Source organism: Lycorma delicatula, chromosome 1 (genome assembly GCF_047948215.1).
Source record: "Lycorma delicatula isolate Av1 chromosome 1, ASM4794821v1, whole genome shotgun sequence".
NCBI lineage: Eukaryota > Metazoa > Arthropoda > Insecta > Hemiptera > Fulgoridae > Lycorma > Lycorma delicatula.
Window position 1 is genome coordinate 284,031,616 of NC_134455.1, and position 19,369 is coordinate 284,050,984.

Consider the following 19,369-nt stretch of genomic DNA (forward strand, 5'->3'; position numbering starts at 1 on the left):
ATGGTTTGTATATCTCAATACTTCATATGAACTAAAAAATGTCCATTACTTAATTTAATATACTAGTGCTAACTTTATTCACATATCTTTGATGGTGTTCCTCTACTTAAAAAAAAAAATCACCTGAAAATGAGATTATATATTTTTTAACCATAAAAATAATTTATATGATCCTATTTATTTTTGATCACATTAGAATTTCAAAGATTTTTTTTTGATTTGATTACTTTTCTTCCTTTATCGTGATTTATTCAATTAAATTATCTACGAAAATAATGAAAAATCACTAAAAGTACCTCACAATATTGGTAGTCGATTCTTTAATAAAAGACTATAATAAAAAATAAAAGCAATTTATTGATATGAATCTATTTCAAGTAATTAATGTAGATCCTTCTTAATGTATATGATGGATGAGTGTGTAATATATTTTCAAGTTTCCAAAACAGTCGTCTATTTTTAAAATATAATTGTAAAAAATTATTGTAATTTACACACATATTCTTTGTAATAAAACAATTCTTTAGAAGTGGTTAGAACTTAACTTCTCATATTTACACATTAATATATAATTACATATATAAGTAATTATGTCACATTAATGTACCGCATTAATATATTTTACTGGAATAAATATTAATAAGCTTAAATTAATAAATTTCAAACTTTTTAAGTTACTCTTTAAGTTACCAGTGTGAAATCTTTATATATATTTGGTGTCATAAGATTTAAATTAAAAATAAATCCAAATGATATTTTATTTAATAAAAGATAAAATATTAATTTATTAAAATCCACTACAAAAAATACCGTAAATAACATGAAATAATTAAATAACTGTAATTTTACCTTATAATACTCTTGAGACATTGTGATATCGTTTTTAAGACTATAAAATTTAAGATTTTGATTGACCGTCGTGTGTGACCTATAAACTACATAGGTAAGTATTTTTTTTTAACCTTCGGGACCACCGTTAGGTATTGCTTCAGAGATTGTAATGAATGTCAAGTAGCGTATAAATATGCCATACATGAACGGGATTCAAACCCGGGACCGAAGGATGAAAGGTCGTGACGCTACCACTCGTGCCACAGAAGCCGGCACATAGATAAGCATTAAATGCCATAAGCAAACGAGGTGGATTAGAGCTGTGCGATTCGAAATTAAACACACACGTAGCAAGAACATCTCAAAAATGTAACATAAAAGTACACTTGTATAAAAACCTCATTACCGACAAACAAAATATTGTTGCCTTTCTTGATGATGTAATGGATGATATCAAACGTCTGCTGATGAAATCAATTAAAAGGACAGGATCAATTAGGTTTAGTCTCTTTTTAGAGCGTACAGGTTTTATACGGGAAACAAATGTCATATGGAATCAAGAAGATATAGAACATGATAGCGAAAACTTGAAGAGATAAACGAAACGATTTTAGATGAATCGCCTATAAGTGCATTCCGCTTAATTCGTGAAGGCTTTAAATCGGCAGAACCTTCACCTGACTAGTGTAGGTAGCTTACTCCTCCGAATAAATGTAAACTGTAAAAGGCTACGTTTATCCGACGAAGGTAAACTGGGAACGGGTTTTTACGGTAGCGATAACGTGCAAAAATCGAAAATAATCAGACTGTAAGTATGTGAAACTGCACTATTTATTTTATTTGAAAACGCCTTTAAGAACTAGACTATTATAGGTATGATTTCAAAATCATATCTATCATAGATGTAATAGATTTGATGTCAGATATCGGATAGATGTGATTCCAAAAACGATGGAAAAGTATATAACATTCAGTAAAGGCGTTTATAAAGTTCCTGGACACTTTTTAGTTCATGGCGTCTAGTCTGGAAAAGTTGGTCTCGAACTTGCCGAAAGAAGCGTTTGCACATACAAGACGAATCTTCCATGAAGCAGATATTCCGTTGGACACTAGGAAATGAGTATATTCCTACGAATACACTGACTCATGCTCTAGGTTGAAGGAATTCTCGTTACCACCAGAAGAAAAGTTCTACAGTTCCTTGACTAATTCACACACAAACGATGATGAATACAACCACGCTAAAACTGTATGAGATCAGTATAACGGTCGCAAATTGGACAAGAGTACAGCGACTTATATCTGAAATGAGACGTCCTGTTACAGGCCGACGTCTTTGAAAACTTGCGTTCGCTATACATAATAACTTATCTGAACGCGGCACATTACTTATCAGCCCCTTGGTTGGCGTTTGACGCTATGCTGTACAAAACGTAAGTCCAGTTAGAGCTGTTTATAATTCCGATATTTACATGTTCATCGAATCAGGCATAAGAGACAGAATAACAATTTGTGTTAAGAAATATGCTTTAGCAAAAAATCCGTACCGTAAAAACAGCTACGATCCGAGCAAACCGCTTAAATATATCACATACGTTGACGCCAAAAACCTCTTAGGCTGGAGTATATCTATCTCGGGAAGGATTCGAGTGGATTAAATATAATAATGATAAAAAATAATATTAGACGGTCTACTGTCACAACCGGATCTCTGGTCTCTTTTCTCGAACAGAGATTTGCGTTGTATAAAGTCTTTTTCAGTGCTATTTTTAAGCTGGTGGTAGAATGTGTACTTTCCTCGGTTTCACAATCTTGCTGTCTGAGAACTGTTGCAACGATTTTGCGCCCTTATTGTTAAGACGATTCATACCCTTTTCATGGGGATTCAGAGAATTTAGCAGACGATTTGTTCGAGCACCCATCCTCATCGCAGCGAAAAGAGTGGCAACGACTCCTGGTCGCAAGTCCCTCTTACGAGCAAAGGGGTCTTTACCGTTAGTCCTGCTAGCACTCTTTTAGAGCGGGGGTCGTAATCTGTAACTGTGTGTTGATCTTTGATTTCACGCATTTGATCCAGTAGCGGGGAAGAGGTGCAAACAGTGACAGAAGAATACAGAAGGTAACGAAAATATACTGTTTTCAAGCAGTACATAACAGTTCTTTGAAAAGATAATACCCGGGGAAAATGGTAACACTAAAAGTGTGATTGAAATAATTTGTAGGTACGAGTATATAGTGAAAAATATTAAATCTATTAACAGTTAACAAATGGTATGAATAGTTCTTTCAATTCTTTCTGATGAAGATATTAAACTATATTCCCTTTTAAACCAGGGGGTTATTCTTCTCATAAAATGTCACCGGGTGTGATATCCTACAAATTGAAGAGCGTAAATAAAGATAAATTACTAACAGCCAAAACCGTATTTTATTGCCCAGTTCACCTACATCCCCGAAGTTAAAAAGCATTGCTAGTAGGTTTATTAGTTGGTTAGTTTATCTGGTTTAACTGCTATCAAATAATTACTTTTTGGTAGTATGAACATTATTAAACTGTATTAAAATTAACTAATCACTATAATGTTAAGTGATTAATATTATAACTAATATTTTACTCTTAGTACTTAAAATAAGTACTAAGATGCATAGCTTTAATTTAACGATTGACGACAAAAAGATATTGTCAACGGTAGAATATCCCTTCTGGAAGTCAGACTGAAACTCATTTAAAATACTGTTATATACTGTAAAATACTGTAAGTGGATTCAAGAATCCACTTAATCTTTTTTAACAACCCAGTAAAAAGTTTAAAAATTCGTTCAATAAAGGATGTACCTGTAATTTTGAATTGTATCAACCTCCCTTTCTTATGAAGTGGAAAATTATTAGAAAATTTAAAACTTTCGGGAACTCTCCCTTATCTTTATATTATTACAAATTTTTTTAATTATTAAAATTCTAAAATTTGTGATCTACCCCAGAGGCCTTATTATTTTTTACCTGCTTTAATACAAAATTTAATTCCTCCGACAGAAAATCTTGATCCAACTAATCACTCTCTTTAAACGGCACAGCACACTGAATTGGAGATGCAAGAAATGGGGGATTAAGGAGACAATTTTTAAAATTAACCCATTCTCAAGCACCGATTAAATTACTTACCGGTTTACTTTTATTTTTAAATTTGTTCAGAGCTTCCCAAAAAGTTTTAGTACCACGCAAGTTGGCTAAGTTATCAAAAGATTTCAACCGATAATTCTTTTGTTTAAACTTATGTAATTGCTTAGATTGATTTTTCTTTTAGGTACATTTTGCTGACATAATTCGAATTGTTTTCTCTGTACAGATTAAGAAACGATAACAGTTTACCTCTTAAGTCCCAACAGCAAATCAAGGTTTTTTTAAATGTTATATTTATTTGGCCTTGGCCTGCTGGACAGCTACGTAACATTCATTATCATTTTAACATTATTGTAATATGTGTAACAGTTCTATATTTTAATTTATAGTTTTACTGCAAACCCAAAAAATTGCTGCCTATATTTGGTTGTTGTTTCTCCTCAAATTAAAGAAAGTTAATTTAATAAATAAAATCCTACCTACCTCACAGTTAACTTTAAAGATAATCTGATTTAAACGGATTTTTTTTTCAGAAAAATGTTTCTATTTTCCTGAACAAACTGTTTATTCTAGAAAAAAGAATAACAATAATGTCTCATAAATCGTAATTTTGCAATCAATCAATCGGCGGTTAAAGGTTACTCCTCTTCGACACACCACCTACCCAACCAATCCTGTAGTCCTCCTCAGGTCGCATTATGAATAGATATTGCTAATGGATTACTTGTATTAGCAAGTCTTATAAGCAGGATCTGTATTATGATCTATTGTTGATTTATTTTCTACCCTGCGAATGTTTGATCGCTTTCTACAAATAAATGATTTTTAACTTGAACTAGTAATAATTTATGAAGAGACTGATACAAAGTCCATATTTTTAAGTCATGCACTTCAAGAAAAAAGAAAATTTTAGGATATGAGTTATTTTTATCTTAATAATCATCCACAAACTAATTTGGTTACTTTATTACCTTTGTTATAAGTAAATTACAATATAATGTTATTGCTTTTACTCAGGATATTTTATTGAACTGTAAGACATTACTTTCACTGTTGCGAACTGTAACAACAGTACTGAATTGCTCTACTACGATACTTTAAATGGCCTATTTATCATTTGAAAGACCTTTACTATTCGATTAAATTATGTTTTATTATTTATTATTACACCAGTATGACATCAGTACTTGAATACAGTACGTGAATTATGTTCAAAAAGTTATACTAAGTCGTAATTTACTTTTATATCAACCTTTCCGTGTGCTTTACTTAAGTTTTGAAGTTTTGAGAAAAATATCTAAATATTCCGCATGTTCAGCGTTTGTCGCAGAAGTTACGTATTTTGAATGTATATAATTAAAAGAATTTGTGCAGAATAAACTTAACGCTATCTTTAAAGATTCTATTAAATTCAATTCTATTTAATTTTATGTTTACATTTTTCCTGCTAAAACAAATATCTTCCATTTTTAATTATACTTCGTCTATTTTATTTTACGTATAAAACGATAGAACTTTGTATGAATACTAATAACATATATTAGTAAAAAGTTTTTTTCTTGTATTGTGAACAATTCGTTTAAAAAATTCATATGGTATCTAAGTTCCACATTTCCTTTTCACCTCTTCAAGATGATGAGCGAGCAGAGGAGACGATCCCAGTAGCCACCAGCCGAAAGAATGAAGAATGAAAAGGCCTGCACTTTCCCCCGTGCTGCTCTTTCCAGGACCACGGAACAATATGAGGTTAGCGGTTTATAATCCAATTACGGCCGGTTCACAGAAAGGCAGCCCAAAGAAGAAAGAAGAACACAGAAGAAGAAGAATGATGAACCACAACACGACTCACCGCCACGGACTGGAATCCGTCCGACCGAGCTCAGCACGAAGGGCAGCCAGAATGAAGAAGTTCCCTAACTTCTCCTTACCAATTACCCACTTTCGTATCCTAACTTACAATTTTACATCAGCCAGCACATGTGACTTCCTCCGGAGAAGGGAGCGCATTGCTTCCCCAAAACGTAGGGCCCTTTCGTTCCATCCCATATGGTATATATATCGTAGTCACGATTTTAATAGTCTTAAAACAGAAGCCATAAAGTTAATATTAAATCGGATAATAATAACACTATTTTTTCCATTGTTTAAGATTTGATATATAAATTGTGCAGTTTTTGTGTTGTATAAAAAAATCTTCACTATTATAAAAAAAAAATACTTACTGTAATCCATTGCGATAAAAGCAGTTGAGAAGAATATCAGTAGGCCAGGAATATACCAGTCACCTTTAACACCAGAATACCCCTTCCTAACTTTTTCTATTCAAATAGACTATTGTTGTTTTCACTAATTCATATGATTTTCCTTAATAGACGAAAAAGATTAATAAATGTTTGTTCAGCAAAATTAAATAAAAATATCCTCTAAATAATAAAAACACATACTTTCAGAGCAAAATAAATAATATTTTCTCTATTTTATTATCCCTCATTCATCACTCCACAGTTGTTTTCTCTTTTTCTCTCAATGTTTGGCTGTAAAAGTATATATATATATATATATATATATGTATATATGTGTGTATGTGTGTGTTTTGCAATTCGTTGAACAACCAGATATCGCTGATCGTTAATGATGATTTTACACGCGATACAATTCCACATATTTCTTATTTGGTGATTGAATGCAGACTTAACAGAAATTATTGGTGTCAACCAATGTCGTTATTTAGGTTCACTTGGTAATACTCTGTAACATATTCTGCTTAATACTATTATCTTTAGTAATTTTAATGTTAGATTTATGGGTTTTTATTTTTAATAAAGAATACTGATGTGTCGTGTAATGTTTGATTGTAGTGATCTCTGTTTTGCTATCACTGATTATACTGATGAATATGAAAGTGTCTTCCATTGTCGTAGTGCTTGCTTCAATAAACGCAGCTCTCCATCTTTCTTTACCAGTTCCGTTCCGGCTCCTTTTATTCTCTGGTAATCAATCCTGTTGGTGGTCTGATTTTCTTATATTCATAAAAGTTCCTGAGTAACCGAAAAAGAAGTTGTATTTTTTCAGTTAAAAAAATAAAGAATACATTAATATTATAGTTTGTTTACTGCAAAATAATAATTTTTCTACGACGATTATTTAATAAATAATAGACCAACACAAATATCAGAAATTATGACCTTTTAACGATAAGAGAGCGACTTATGTTTTAACCTCTGAATTAGGATTCTCATATATATATATATACTTGAGATAAAATTATTTAAAAGTATAATGAAATAAAATAAAATACCCTTATGTCACTAATACGAATGAACAAAAGAAACTGATATTATGAAAAATAAAAATAATGGGCTGTAATGACCAAAGATGCAAAATAAACATTTTCGCACTACAGTAAATAATAAAAAATAACTAAGTAAATCAAAAATAAAAAAAAATGTTTTTACGCATTTCTAGGCAAAAAGAGCCACTTTCGTTTCTGGCGTCCTCATTATTTTGCAGTCAGAAAGGCGCCAATTTTCAGAGAACAACTACAAACCTTCAATTAACAATTAGACCCTACCCACAAACCTAAAGTTTCAGCTCAATCACCACTGTGACTCACTGCATAAGCGCGCATAAAAAATACACTCCTATAACATAAATTTAGTATAACATAAACTTGAATTGAAGTTATATTGTCTTTTGTCGACCTTAAATTGAACATGACTCAACCTATCTTTCTCAAATTTTCAGATGCACAACTTTAGATACACTATTATCTAAAATTCATATCTAAAATTATCTGAAATAAAATATTTTATCTAAAATTCAGTGAAGTTTATTTAGTAGTTTTGGAAATATTTGAACCGCAAAATTTTATACTTAGTCCTTTTCCTTGAAAAGTTGGTAAAAATCGTTTAAAAGATTACTCTGGTAAAGAACATATTTACTAGTACCTGATCGTATTATTTTTTAATTTATATTTATAATATAATTTTTTTTTAATTAAATGTTTCAATTTTAAAATTATTAAATTTTTATTAATTTCATGAATTTTTAATTAAAATACTATTTAAAAAACAAAAAAAAAACAATGGATATTTATAAAATTTTGTAAGATTAATTGTTGCATCTATTCTATTTTAAATTTTTCTATTCTATCCTATTTTTCCCAAAATTCGCCCTATCTATTCTTAGTTATTGTAATTCTTATTACAAAAGGAAAATAGATTAAGTAAGAATAAACTATGTAAATAAAATCCGCTTTACATAATATAGGTTAATGATTAATCATTTTGATATCCACCGATGGTCTCGCACTCAAATGTCCATTATAGTAATCCTCCTTTTTTTATGTCTTCTTTATCTGAAAGTGAAGCCACATTGACTTTAGTCTAAAATTCTGTTTGTCATGTTTATTCTAGTGTATGTTAAAATATAAAAGCTACGGCAATTTTTTTTAAATTTATTTATTTACCACCTACCTGTTTTCTAAGCGCGTTCTATTTTGGATGAAATTGAGATACTAAAACGGAGCATCTTACTTTTACACAGATTTATCAAACTTTTGACAGATACACTCATTTTTCAAGTATATTTTTCGTTCATTTTAACTATTTTTAATTTATTTATGTTTTAACTGCATTACAAATTTTATTATGCTTATTTTCTTCTATCGCTGTATTGTGTTTACTTTTCGCTTTCAATTAACCAATTAATTTTTTTATATGAATAAAATTTAATCGTTTAGAAAATTGCGATAATTATACAATTGTTTATATCCTAGATTCATGCGGTAGGTGTAAATTTATTCGGACCAAGTAAATATGAATCTTCCAATATGATCTGCTTAGTTGGCACTATTTTACATTAAGTAAAGATACGAATAAAACTTTTCCTTGAAGTTTGCATATTTTGGGCTGTCTGTATTAAAAATAATAATGTTACTTCAACCACCTAAAGTAAGATTCAATCAATATTTTGGTGTTTATTTGTTTAATACGTAGCCTACAATAGTTTGCAATGATATTTGTAATACTTTATTTATATCCTTATTTATTTTTCTCTAATGTTTCGTTGCTTTTAGTTATTTTGAATTAATTTTTTTAATAACTATTTAAAACAGCACTGACAAGAGCTACGTGCTCTTTTAAAAGAATGGGCTTTCTTGCAAATAAACAGTTAAGATTAAACTGTTTTTCTGTCTGTTAGTGAAATAGGTAATCCTTATATAAGACACAAAGTCGCTTTTGAAACACTTACAGGGGTTTTAAAATACCAGACACAAGTTACTTATTCTTGATCAAGAAAAAAAATAAGAATCCTATGCGGCGCACATAAAAGAACATGAGGAATACGTCTTTAAAAGTTCATATTTTTATTTGTCATACCCCCCCCCACCCCTAGTAAGGGATTAAAAGATGGCTTATTTTTTCGTAACTTCTTTTATCTAGCGAAAATAAAAAATATTATTTATGTAAACAAGAATTTAAATTCCTATCAATAAAAAAGGATGTTGCTTGGGTCGTTATATGTGCTTATATTTTTATTTTAGCTACTATTGGCGCAGAGCGAACTAATAGTGGTGCGCCTAGCGGCTGCGCGCAGCGCACAAACGATTCATTCGTTCAAACTTATAAAATATACTTATCTAAAATTATATTGTGTTTTGGGGATAAAAAAGGAAACTATTGGAGTTAGAGCTGCGTTAAAAAATCAGAACCCAAGAAACAGTTAAAAATGTTCAGGACGCGGCGGGCCGTAGGCCTGCCTTTTTCCTAGTTATTATTAGTTTTGAAATTAATTCGTTACCGTTAAATTTTTAAAAATTTTCAGATTTAACCAAAAGAACGTTTCCTCTCAACGGTAATCCTTCATATTAGTATTTTTTGATTTATTTTTATTTTACAGAATTCAAAAACCGTGTTTTAATAAGAACGCAAATTAAAAGTAGAACGGTGATTTAATTTGATATTTGGAGATTGTGAAACTGAAATTTAATTAACCGAATTAAGGAGTTCTTAATATTTCATTCCAAATAAACACAAAACGAATATATTAAAGATTATGATATGTTTAACATTTAATATTAGGTTGTTATTAGAATGTCGATAGGCTAAATGCTAAAGATGCGAGCAGAAAAGTATCTTGTTCCTTTCAAAAGTACAACTACCTAATGAGGTATGAATAATTCATAAGCTATGTAACTTAATCTTAACTACATACATAACGCTGGCTTCAATTGCACTGCCCTCAATTCCTTACTAACTAGCATAATATTTTATAAAGTTTAATTAACTAGAATATTAACCATTCCTATTTGCCTAATTATTATTAATGTATTTATTTTATTTATTAGTATTTCTTTTTGCTATAAGAAATGATGATATTGAACTAAAATATTTTAGTGATGACTATAGTTTTTTATTTTATTTTACTTTACTTATTTTATATAAAAAAGCTTTTTTTCATCAAACTGATTTTTACGTGACTTGTTTTAACCGTTCAGAAAAGACGATGTTGATAGTTGAGTATTGACGGTTTCATGTACGAACGGCTGAAGCTTTCTAATGAGTAAGGTCATCTCTGGCGGGTCGATTATACGTAGGTTCTCCTTTTTAATTACCGAGACTCAGCAGCACACACGCATAAAGGACGTCCGGTAAGAGCTTATCTAACAGAACACTTGTCTATCCTCTTTCTTTCATTACTCTTATTGCTCTGAATATACCAGATTCTTTTCTGTTTAACTTTCGCATCCATTACATTTATCACAAACTGTCTTATTTTTTAAATCCCACCTTTTGCATTTGTGCATAAATACATTCATATTCAATGAATAGCTTGATTGCCAAGCCTACTTTTTTTTTGTTAAATTCTTGATTAACTTCCGCACCATAACTTGATTGCCTTTATGATACTGATACTGTACAATGTAGATAAGAATAATATCTCTCAATTTTGCATCTAAAAATAATTATGCCATTTGGAAAGACGTTGCTTATAATACACATTTTTAATCTGTGGGTAGATGATCACGCAGAAAGTATTTTTGAACTGTACCGCAAGTATGCTTCTTTGATAAGAATGATCTAAGAGGTGTACAACTACCATAAAACGTGCTTTCTAATGTATTATTATTATTCTTTATTAATAATTTGTTATTATTGTTATCATAACAATAATACATTATGAAAAATAGTGTTCATAAAGCAAAATGGAATTTAAAATGTTAAATTCCATTCTAAAATCTAACGACTAACGTAACAACATGCTAAACAATCAGCTATTTCCAAACTGATATTGTAGAGCTGATTAAAATTAGCTGGCAAATACGATCCGGATAAAAACACATTTCAGAGATAGCCGTGTAAGTCAGATACGACTGATTTCAGCCCTTAAATTAGTATTTCTCCTATTACGAGAATCATAATGATATTAAAAATCATGTGCTCTATAAAGATATGTTAATTTATATACCTTGGCCTGAGATGTGACAATTGAGTCATATCTCAGGTCTGCATCAGACGGAATCACAGATGGCATCAATTGAGTCACACAGGCTTGTTCAAGATGCGTTGTCAGACGTATACAACTGACACGACGGCTAAAACGCTAATATGCTCAATATGAATAAAAATACTGTTTATTTTCTTCTTTCTTTCATTACCGCATAAAAATTGTTTATGCGGCTTGTTATAGTTATCATTATTATTACTAAACTATAACTATAATTATTACTATTATTACTAAATGAAATATATATATATGTTTTATTTGTCCGCTCTACTTTATCTTTAAATTTTTCTAACTAAATTTCACGTGTAAAAATCCATCGATCTTCAATGTGATGGCATCACAACATTGAAGATTAATGATCCACAATCATGGATCGATGAATTATCAATACATTTTTTACACTAATCTATACCGTCATGCTTTCTAACAATCTTGCAAACTTATTACTATTATTCATTACACTAAAAATTCATAAGCTGAGCAAGGTTTGTTTTTATACATGTCTGCTTCTTGATTTTGAAGAAATAGTCGTGTGTATTATTCTTAAAATCGTAAATATTATGTCTTTTTTGTTCTGACTTGCATATAATTCATCAGGTAAACAACACATTATTTTACTTTTTTTGAAAAAAAAGTAAAAAAACATGTTTGAAATAACATATAATTTAAATAATAATGACTTGTTTATTTTTTTCATTTTCAACTTAATTTTTGCAATGTGACAACAATAGTTTATAGTAGTGTTGATCATACGTTTTACTAGACATCGATAAAAAATTGAATGTATAAAATAAGCCTTATTTTGATGATTGCCGTACTTTTTAATCTTAGTACATATTTATATGTAAAGCAAAAAAACATTTAACAGTAAAGTAATTTTAAATAAGATGAGGTATATGACAAATGAATAATAAAAAATAAATTGCAGCAACGGTTTACAAAGTAACACGCTAATTATAGCTACAATCTCCCTCAGATATATGTATCATATATAATAGTAGTCTTGCGACTCGAACTTGCTGTCGCTACCGCCGCCACAACACTATTGCGAGTGATAATTATATCTATCAGCATATTCGGCAGAGTATTTTAAACACGATCAAATGTAACGATTCTAGTCCAGTATTTACAATGCTGTTTTATTTGTTGGTAAATATGAAGATATCAATAATAAATTTAAAATCATTTTAAAACGCATCCGACTTGCACTTTAGTGAAATCAGAAGTATAAAATTTATTAACATGAACAACCTAGTTAAGTTTAGATTAAAACATACTCGGATCAATTTCAGTAAAATGGAAGTAACTCAGTTTTCATTTTAAAAAAAATTTCGAACGTGTTATTACGATGTTGGTAAGGTTGGGGACCTACTGTACTCTGCCGCGTAGGTTAATATTGATTGACTGCTCCAAACACTACTCACTAAGCACGTTTTACTCTGATGAGGACTTTAAGAATGAAAACTTTACCTTCCAGCAGGAGATTAATTTATTTACAGAATTGATGTACACGGAGATTTTTAATGGAAAACTTCAGTTATACACCTACTATACATTTGTATACTTGAATGCAAATGAATAAAAATATTTGAAGGCTACCTTCAAATATTTTTCATATTAGAATAGCGATAATAAATATGAAATTTTAAAAATTACTTATGAATAACTGAATACATTTTCTAAAAGCAAAGCGCAACCTAAACTCTTCTTTTTCTTGAATAACTTAGTACAGTATTGCAAGATTTCATGAAAAAAAAAAATGTGATACCACAACGGATATAAGTAATATATTTATCTAGACTATTTACATTCAAAAAGATTATATGACTTTTAGGCTGATCCATTGAAAAGAATTACTTTTGATTCTTGGTTATTATAATTCCTCGTTATTACGATTGAAAACCACTGTTTTCTAAACAGAAAACTTGAACGGGGAATGGAAATTATAAATGTGAAAGGAGGGATAATTATAAATATTGATAAACGATTAAAATACTTATAACCATACAAACTTCTTATACAAATCTTTTATGATATAAATGTTATCTGGATAACACGATCGAAGTAAAAAAATGATTAGATTTACTGTTTAATAATCTAACTCAAATAATCTAACTCAAATATAACTCTAAAATAATGCATTCATGAATAATTATTTGTAGACATACAAAATAGCCATCAATGAATCCAGATAAGCTACTTGTGCATAGATATGTAAAGAATTATTTTTTTTTGCATACGTCTCGTCCCCGGTTGCTAGAAGGTCTTTTCAGTTTTTGTTCAATTTTTTGCACATCTCACACGACCGTAAAATTGAGTTATGTTGAAACCTCTCAAAATAGAAATTTTTTTTTGGTTTTCTTTCAGATTTTTTTTAAAGATAGTAAATTGAAATTCCGTGAGAAAACATAACGCAATCGGGAAATAAAATAAGACGATATTAATTTTTTTTTGTGGTGACTCGAAACAATTTATTAAGTTTCAAACTGATAGGCAAAACTATAACTGATATAGTTTGAAGTAGTGTTAATATTGCACCTCAAGATAAATCTTCTGTAGTATACTGTTCCCCATCACCTAAAGATTATCAGTCAAGAATATACCGTATTGTATTTACAGTATAGTACTCGCACATTAAATTTGTGTTAATATATGGTTTGTTTTGACGATTTTAATATAAAACACTGTGCTCTTTTATTATTTATTATTGTTTTTTTTATTTGAGCAGCATTTACGCAACTTAAAATAGTGGCACTGAGGCTTTGGTTAGCTGCGCGAAAGCTATGCACTGAAGTGGGTGAACAGATCGATTTACCGGCTCACACTCATCCCTACTCCTTACATTCGTCTAGGGAAAATGTTCTTTAATAAATATTACTCTTCACTACAAAATATTACTTTTATCTGTATTGTTTTACTTTTCATTTTTCGTACGTCTCATAAATAAAAGAATATTTATTATAGTCTTACCGTTTTATTTATTAAAAGTCTCAAAATTAAAGTCGTCTTTACGATATTAGTTCTATAAAATCTCTTACTTCAAAATAGATTGCCTTTTGGATGATAGAATGTGTTATTTTCCTCTTTAACGATGTTTATTATGGTAGCATATTTTATATGAATATCAATAACATGTAAATTAGCGCAAGTTTGATTTTTTTTAATGCTACGGATTTAATTTTGAGATATTTTATCTTAATTTAATCAGCACACTTAAAGTGGGAGATAAAATTTTATAATTAGTCGTAGTTAGTATATAATCAGTAATTAATGAAATTAACGCAGTTGGTAAAATCAGTATTGCCTTTAGCTATAATTTCTGTAACGAAGTTATTTTTCATGTTTACGAAATTCTCCCGAAGAATTTTTAATAGTTTTTAATGCTGTTAGGTATCATAAGCAAATCATCAATACACAATAAGATACAGGTACAATATTCCTAAAAATGGTATAACCATTCTCAGAAATAACCATTATGAAGCCAGACTTAATAGGGAAAGAGAGGAGTGAAGAGGTTTACATCACTTCCTTTTTTGTCATAAATATATTATTGCACATCAGCAGGCTTCGCCCAATGAAATACAGATGATTTTTAACCTGTAAAAAATGAATCGTGCACAATGTACACCGTAGACACCGGTGAACGGTGAAACGACACACCGTTTCACTAATCGATTTTATATGTTACTCATGTACAGTTACACATGTACAGATTTTATATGTTCCTCTTGCCAGTTAGTGTTTTAACATTTACTGGTTATTAAAATATTTCGACTGAATTTAGTTGTATTCCTTACATATATATGTATATGATTTTTTTGAAGGGATAGATTTTAAGCAGTTATGTAATAATTAGTTTGTGTTTCATTTTCCTCATTCTCTTGACAACAGAATCGTTAAATATGTAACATGTTATTCGCTGTATATATAATAAATTTTTACCATCAGTTTCAATATTATGGATGCTAAACAGGTTTACTAATTTAATTTTATAGTGAATTCAATCTTATTATTCTATTATCCATATATGTTATTGAAGCAATACAATGCAATCTCGTTATTAAATTTAAAATTCATAATTATTTATCAGTAAAATTAAAAAAAATTATTCAAAAATAGTCATCAGTTCTTTCGTTACATCGTCTTTGATTTATGTATTTGCTTTATTTTAATTACATTATACTGCACTTTGTATATTACTTATAGATCCAACTTCTCGAAAGATTTATGAGTGTGATCGGCAACGTCTGGTCATATCTCTACGGGTAGGATTCGTTTGTTTGCAACATTACATCATTAGCACAGCGGAGGGAATTCTGCAGCAGCTGAGAGGTTGTTCACTAATTTAGAACACTAGTTAGGGGTGTTTGTAGTAGATAAGGTACACCATTGTGGATCCTGCTTGAAAAATTCTCTTTTCTTCCTTAAGAGCTTTATTCTAGGAAAATTCTGATCACACAAACATTTATTTAAAAGAAAATCTACCAAAAAATCCAAATTTTATTGAAAGCAAGATTTTAGTCTGTTCAGTCATATGCTTCTGTAATATTCTTTGAACAAAACTCTAGTTCAACGGGGCATTTAACACCTTAAGAACAAGAAACCTATAACAAAGAAACAAATTAAAATTATTAACAAGAAAAAAATAATAAAAATAAAATTTTTGAGTAAATAAAAAAAAAAAATCTAAAAAAACATTCTCGCACATCTATAGCTGATGGTTTTTTTAATAAAAAAGTCAATTATATATTTTATAAATGACTCACTTTTATTTCAAAACGGAATTCTGTTTTTGTTTTTCCAAACTTAGATTAATAATAAATTTAAACAACTATCCAATCTAACATGCTCGTTTAAATGAAAATAATTGTATAAAATTATGTAGTAATCATTTGAATAAAACGTAAAAATTATATAGGTGCTAATTATTTAGGTGTTAAATTAGTATAACCAAACTGGACTTCCATTTTTAGCAATTAAGCTTATCAATAGATGGAATCTACCTAAGTTAACGTCTCTTTACATTAGTAATTAACCGTACTGGATTACATACGTTGATTTTCAAAAGTTTCGTTTTCACAAAAACTTAGCAGTTTCATTTCATTTCTTAAAAGTTATTTAACTCCAAGGTTTGTTTAAAAAGAGTGTGAAAAAATCTACAAACAGAATGTCTTATCCCAGATTTTTTTACAAAAAATAAATTTTTTTTTTTCTTTTATTAAGACGTATAATTTCGCTTGTAAAATAATAAAACAAACATTAAAGTAAACTAGTTTCTTCACCTAAATTTTATTAAAGACTCATGAATTAATGTTACTTAAAAACAGAATCAACCAAATAGTTTTAATTAAAGTAACAGAAATTATAGAATGTAAACAAAGTAATTTTATCACACTAATTCAGATTGGAAACTTTCTTCTTTTCTTTTTTTTTTATACGAGACAAAAAAAAATTATGTGACATATTTATCGTAAACAGAAACGAAAGATTATTAAAACTGAAATTTACTAAATGTCCGTATCAGTCTGTAGTGAGAAATAAATAAGATAATTTTTGTCATTAATTCACATTAGTTCTAGTTAAATTAATTAAACTGATAAATTATTAGTCAAAACTTCTGATTACCTTTACAATAATAAAACTATAAAATAATAGTACATATTTATTTATCTCAGTTTATCCTCATGTTTATTTACTTATTTATCCTCACACTTTATATGAGTTTATGTTCGGAGAAATTTAAAATAAGACCAGATAGGCTCACTACACATTACTTTATTTTTATTATTATTACTTAAATAACTTTTTAAAAAATACGAGTATACTTTTCCAACAGAGCTGCAAGAGCTGCAATTGAAATTTTTTAGAATTATTTTACTTTTAAAGTTGTTATTTTTTGCTTTCTTTCTGATAGGATACAGTGTGGTGTAATCACTTAAATATTTACAAATTCAGTTGAAATAAAATAGAAATAATAACCTGTCAGTGATTCTTTGCTATCTTAGTAAAACCTGAAGGGAACAGGAAACATTTAAATAAACATTAAGGATTTATGTCCATGCGGACAGAATGACGAGGAATGAACTACACAATTTAATTTTTAAGCTACTTTTATGGGTATTCATTTCTAGAGATAATCCAGCATTTTCCGACGGTAATTTCTAATTGATTCATTCTTTTAAACAATCGGCGGATAAGAGGTTATTTTATTAATTTAGATATAATACCAAATTACATGTTATTTGTGTTTCTACGTTTATAGAGTTAGGTACAGTGTTTATAAAAACCGTTTCAAGATTCAGGGGATAGTCCCACATTAAAATAAAGACGAAACTTAATATCAACATATGTCCAGAAACGCTTATTTTATCGGCTATCCGTCATTCTGCATTTTTAATAAAAATATTATTTCTCATGTGTGGTTAATCGTATCGAGATGAAATACGTAATTTATTTAATAATGAACCTGATCTCTCAATCCATTTAAAATTGGCGGCCATTTAAACTTTTTAATTGTCAATACAACCTCTGGTTTGTTTAAATGTTATGTTTATAAAAACATTTTAAGAGTTTCATTAGAAGAAAATGACACCTTAGTCACTGTAGATTAAAAACCAGTTTTCATTTCCTTCCGAATAAAATTAAATAACTCGACAATCTAAATTGGAGTAACTACTTTGTTGTACGAAGTGCAAGAAAGTATTGTAATCGCGAAAAATTTCGGTTTTCCGATTTCAACGGTAATATTCATTTTTAATCATCTTGGCGTAACGTCTGTACGTATGTATATCGCATAACTCAAAACCGATTAGCTGTTGAATGTTGAAATTTTGGAATTAGGACTGCTGTAACATCTAGTTGTGTACCTTTCCTTTTGATTGCAATTTGTACTTGACAAAAAATATCCAAAAAGCCCAAAATCCAAAAAAATTGTGTTCTTAACTTTTTCTTAACTGCAGTTCTCATTGAGACTTTTCAACTTTATATCATAACTGGAACTTATTTTCTTTGGTTCCAGAGTTATAGCCAAATAAAATTTTAATTAATGAAATATTTGGATCTTACAATGGAAAGGTACATAGATTCGAATCCGACGTAATTTGCTTTTTTTAACTTTTTTTTATAATTTAGATATATTGATTTATTAATAATTATTAACCTCTGATTGTAAAAACATTTTAACAAGAAATAATTCAATAATAACATAAAAAAATGAAAAAATTCAGAAGTTATTAGTGAAATAAGGTTTCATGTGCTTTTCATTAAAAAAAGAAAAAAATATTTATATGTAATTTAATAGGCGTATAACAAACTCATGTGGTGTCCACATCAAAACTTTTAATTAATGTTATCATGCAATAAATTATAATATTGAAAATATTACAATAATACATATTAATATTTTAGTTTTAATGTAAGTTTTTTATTAATTAAAATCTTTTAATCTAGATTGATTAAGAAATAAATTTTTACGTTAAAAATACAAAATGGCAGGAAGCCGGTAAACTAAGCGTTATTAAAAGTAATAATAAGTGATATATCCGCCTTACCAGCAAATAAGTGTCAAGTCCTCGAGATCTTTTGGTTATTTCAAACCATCATCAGGAGTTAAAATATTATAATTAAGTCAAAAGTTAAACTACGTATACAGTCATGACTGTTTACATGTTAACAGCATACTCAAACATGCAACTGTATACTGTTAACATTCAAACATTCATCACTGTATAACATTCATCACTGTATTTTAACTTTTAACTTAATTATTTTAACTTTTGACGTAAATTGAAAAGTTAAAATAAAGTTTGGGGTTTTTTAAAGTTTAATTTTTAACCCCTGATGATTGGTTGAAAAAACCGAAAGATCTCGAGTACGTAACACTTATTTCCTGGTAAGGTACATATATCA

The 19,369-nt window shown here is 29.1% G+C and overlaps 1 protein-coding gene across 1 annotated transcript in view; it reads left to right on the forward strand.

Moving 5' to 3' along the window:
* Nucleotides 1-19,369, forward strand: part of LOC142332349 (voltage-gated inwardly rectifying potassium channel KCNH6-like) — a 792,659-nt gene that overhangs the window by 501,152 nt on the left and 272,138 nt on the right. The window lies entirely within an intron of this gene.